We start from the raw sequence: 5255 nt of genomic DNA on the forward strand, positions 1-5255 counted from the left end.
TCGCTGGCCTCAATCCTGCAGACACTTTTCACACACACTCAACTTTATATCTGTGGTTGGTTTTGCTGACCCTCATGGGATTATTGACACCTGGAGATAGAAGTGAAGGCCAGACTGTTTACAGAGCAGAGTTTAAACTATAGCATTTTAATTTTAAAAAAAAAGATTATATCAAGGTCTGCATAATCGGCTCATTGGGATCCTTTATGTTTGAAAAAAAAACCCTGAGAAACTCAGGATTTAAGATTCATGAGGTGGTCTCAGATCTGCTCCCTTGTGTGAATAGGACCTCTTGTTATGCTGGATCACAGCACTGGGCCACAAAACTTATTCAGCAAATACTGAAAAAAACCCCACCTTCATAAAATTGGAATCTATGGCTCACATGCAAATACTGTCTGCATTTCTTTCCTCTCTAAAAAAAATATGTTTGACCACTACCTGAGACTAAAAGGTTTCCCCTCATCAATAGAGAGCAACTAATTGGAAAAGAAACTGGTTTATATATTTTTTTTAATTTTGATTTTTTGTTTTATATCTCAGCAGTATTGTACCTGGCATGAAACAACTTTTTGAAACCCCCAAAACAGGAATAAATCCCCTCTGCGAGCTCTGGTTCCACCATTTATCAGGCTGTTGGTGCAGGAGCCAAACTGCCATTGGGCTGACTCACATTTTGGCATTTTGTGTTTATGTACGTGATGACGATGTTTGCAAGCAACAGGGGAAAAACCCTGTGTTCATCTGCACCATGATCCCAGCAAAACCTTCCCTCCTCAGCTGCATCAGCAGAGCCCAGGGATGTGGCCAGAGCCACAGGCTGGTGTGGGCACTGTTGGCACCACTCTTTGCCACTCAGCACCCACAATCCTCATGTTGCATCCCAGACCTCCAGCTGCCAGAGCCCCAGTTCTGCCCAAATTTAGGCACACCTGGTGTGCCTAAATGGACCCCTTTGACTTGCCCATCCATCCTGACCCTCTGTGATTCTGCCAGCATCCTTTGTGGATGCCAAAGCCAGCTTTGGCACTCAGGACACTTTTCACATTATCTTTATCCCCCCAGGTCCAAAATTTTCAATGTAGTATTCCTGGCACTGGTATTGTCCTTGACACCAGGTTTATTTTTATCTCGCTGCCCCTTTTTATCTCCAGCTCCCTTGCCTTAAGTCTTATCTTGTTTTTTGCCTTTTCCCAGGCTTTAAGGACCTGATGGGGACTCTGGCCACACAATGACCTGGCAGACTTGGCTGTATGTGGCTGTCACTCCCACCTGCTTCTCCTGGCATTCCCTAAACTTTAACCACAACTTCTGCCTGCATCACAGTCCTGTTGGTAACTGGGGAGAGGCAGAAGAGGTTGTCCCTTCAGACCCTGCCACCACAGTTCCTCTCAGTGTCCTCTGGCTCAGGCTGACCCATCACCACCTGCACCACATCCCACCTCTGACATATTTTTCCAGGTGAAGAACCCCTGCTGGAGTAAAATGGGGACAATGTCATGGGAAAAGTCTGTCCTGGGATGCAATAAGCCCCCAACCTTTCAACTTTTCCATGGTTGTTCTTGTGGGCACAGCTCTACCACAAAGTTCAGGCTGTGCCGGGCCCTCCAGGCTTGGAGGCCGGGCTGGCTCTCCTGGAGCATTTGGCTGTTTCTGTCACCATTTACCTGAACAGGAGCAGGTCTCAGCTGCTGAAAATCCCATCTAGATCTGCTGCAAAGTGGAAATAGTTTGTTAAATGCTTTATATTGGGGCAGTAGCACCCCTTCCTTTGTCCATGGAAAGGACCAAAGAGAGCATCAGGATCCAACTAGGTGAGCAGATACCCAGAGCACAGCCTTGGTTTTGGCTGGGCTGGGGCTGCAGCTGCAGCTGACATGAACTTTCCACTGGTGGCAATGGGTCAGAGGCAGCTGGGGCTCCTTTCCTTCCCTCTCCAGCCCTCACCTTTGGGAGCTATGGGCAGGATTAAGGAGAAAAAGCAATTTATAGGTCATGGGAAGAGGGAAAACAGAAGCAGCCCGGCCAGCCGAAGAGGAAACAGGGGACACAGATGTCTGTGGAAAGCTGAAGCCACTTACAGAGGATGCATTTATTTGTATTTCCTTCCAGTAGAGCTTAATTGCAATGTTTTTTAATGACAGGTGGGATGGAGCTGGGCTCCTGCCTAAGCACTTCTACGTCCTGGATAAAAGTGCTGAATTTAATATTAACAACAATTAATCACAGCTACCGGGAAGCAGCTCCCTGCCCTGGGAGTGCTTGGATTACATGCTCAGCCCCACCAACTCTCATCCTCAGGCCAATGGCACTGGAAAGTCACAAGGAAGCAAGGGCCTTCCCTGTGCTGCTGGATTTTGATCTGGAGCTGAAGGGGTGGTGGCACCAGCACCCCATTCCCACCAACAGCCTTTGATGGGAACACAGGTGGTTTTGGACACCTCTTGTCTCTCCCGTGGGTAGGAATTTGCCACTTGCCACCATCTCACCTCACATTCCATTTTCCCTCCCTGTGCCCCAAAAGGTTGCTTGGATAATTCCAGATCAGAGCAGTCCATGTGGGTGAGGGTGGATTGCAGGTTTGCCAGGATGCTGACAGATTTCTCCTGTTATTGATACCGTGACTCGCTCTCTCAATAGCAGCACTAGTTGCTCATTGCAAGTTTTGCACAGGTACATGAATATTTTGAAAAGCTCATCTTTGCATCCTGTAATTAAATGACCACTAATGAATGTGTTAGAGAAGGAGGAGCCAAATGCTCCAGTCCATGCTGGGCATCCATAGAATAACTGCTGGGAATTCACGAAGTTGCTGCCTAGGCTGCAGCAGCTGCTGGCCAGGGACAGCAGTGTGTGAGCACCCTGTCATCCTTTTGGCCTCTGCTCTGCTTAGAGGTACCCCCAGGCCCTGGCTCACCACCCACCAGCCCCCTGGTTTTCAGAGGTAACATTTGCTGGGCACCTCATGGAGTGAAAATTCCCATCTCAGGGCTCCAGGATGCCCTGGCTTCTCTGATGCTTGCCCTGAATATCATGTAGGCGTACTAAAGCAAGTGGTAATCCCTTGGGGCCAATACCCAGGCTTTTTCCATCTCTCTCAAGCAGACAATCCTTTTGGACATTCCTTTCCCCAAGGCAGACAGCTCCAGAAGCAGGCTTGCTCCCCTTCCTTCACCCTGTCTCCTCCAGGAAACACCAACGTCACATGCAAACCCTAGTTCTGGGTCTGAACCCCTTTACAGTCTGAAAATCCTCCTCCCATGGAGATGTGTGGATATGGCACTTGGGGACATGGTTTGGTGGTGGCCTTGGCAGTTCAGGATTAACAGCTGGATTTGATGATCTTAGATGGCTTCTCCAGCCTGTGATTCCATTGGTGTCAGCCAAGGGAAGTGCTTCCAAAGCCCCTGCACGCTCTTCGGGACATGGCTTTACTTGCCTTCCTGGTTCAGTGCCCTGCACATCTTGGGCAAAATGTGTTGATTTGGGGTTTCTCCACAGACACAAACTGACCTCAGTGCTCTGGTTTGAGGTGGGAGGTGTCTGTCTGACATGTCCTTAACTTAATTTTGAAACTCTTCCGACTCCAAGCCTGAGCCTAGACCCTGTTCTGGGAAGGGATGCCAGAGGGCTGGGGTCTGTGCAAGCCAGGGTGCTTTTGGGGCTGCATGAAGACCTAAAAAGGAGGGACTTACATGCTGAGGGAAGGTGGTTTTGTTTGCTCCAGGAACTGTAAATGGCATCTTGAACCAGTCAGGCATCTGCTGCCAGCAGGGAGAGCGACAGCCCCAGCTCTGTGATGGAGAACCAGCTGGGCAGATTTTTGGCACCACCTGGACAGAGAGTGAGCGGCTTGATAAACATATCACAGCCACTGGGGTCTTGCAATTGCAGCACAGGGAGTTTTGGGGGCCAAGGTTTGGAAGGAGTTTGGCCCCAGCACTGGATGCATGGGAAGAGCAGAAAACAGACTGGGTGGGGACCTCCAGTGTCAGCAGGCAGAGCACCAGGGCTGCCCCCAGCTCCCAGCAGACCTTTCCAAAAGCTTTTCTTCTTTTTCTGATAATTGGATGGGGGCTATTTTCATGCCTGCAAGAGATGCCATCTAGGGGCTGAGGTGGTGGGGGACAACCAAAAGGGACAGTAAACCCCTTGGCTGGTGTTTGAGGAACTTCGGGAGACCTCTGGAACCCTTGGTGGGAGCACCCTGGGCGCAGGCAGGATCCGGCTGCCGCCAGGCTCTCGGCAGCACCGGCAGCTCTTCCCCAGCAATGTCACTATGATAAATGTTTGTCTTTTCCGTCCAAGAGATACAGCGGAGCCACTGCCAGCACCACGTCTCAGTGGAATTGGGGTTTGCACTGCCAGGAGCGTTACCGGCTCATGATTCACATCTTTACAGCAGCTTTGGAAGGAAAATGTGCTTCTTGCCAGGCAGACCTTCATGCACGTCGAGATGCCACAGTTTTTCCAGACTTTCCAAAGGAAGCCACAGCCAAATGAGACATTCCTTCTCTTCTTCCAGCTTTCTTGGAACAATCTTCTTTGATTAGTGAGTGAGACAGATAGTTGGAAAGAAAGACAGACAGACAGGCTGGGAATGGGGTTATAATGAGCAGTTTGCATGAGCCCCAGTCGCTGGTAGGAAGGTATCTCTATCCACCCCTTGCTGGGTGGCTGCTGGGAGCCCCTGCTGTACACTGTAGTCCCCCACCCCTTTGTCCTCCTCCATGATCCCAAACCCCTTTGTCCTCCTCCATAGAGGGGACAAACCCCCCTCTTTCCTCCATGGTCCCTGACTCCCTGCCCTCTGCTGGGATCCCAACCTCCCTGTCCTGCTCCAAGCTCCTCAAATCCCTGCCTCCCTCCATGATCCCCAGCCCTGCCCTCGGCTGTGATCCCCAGTCCTGGGTTCTCCTCCGTGGTCCCTGATCCCTGCCTTCTGTCATGGTGCCCTGACAGCATGTGCTGAGGCAGGTGGGATCTGTCCCACCAGGGAGGATCACACTGCCCTGAGGCACAAAGCAAAGGGGTTTGCTTTGCCTGTATGGCACAAGGAGACAGGTTGGAAAAGCAGCCAAATGGCTCAGGCATGGCTGGCAGGTCCTGTGCGAGGGACAGAGGCCAAAGCTGGGGTGCAGGGAAGGAGATGGGAGTTCCTGCCTTGCTCTCTGCAGCTGCACCCCCTCAGCCACCCCAGTCCCAGTGCTCTCTCCTACACCAGGAGGAGAAACAAAACAAACATCTCCAGGGAG

The sequence above is a fragment of the Passer montanus genome, unplaced genomic scaffold, assembly GCF_014805655.1.
Source record: "Passer montanus isolate IOZ18808 unplaced genomic scaffold, ASM1480565v1 scaffold8, whole genome shotgun sequence".
Taxonomy (NCBI): domain Eukaryota; kingdom Metazoa; phylum Chordata; class Aves; order Passeriformes; family Passeridae; genus Passer; species Passer montanus.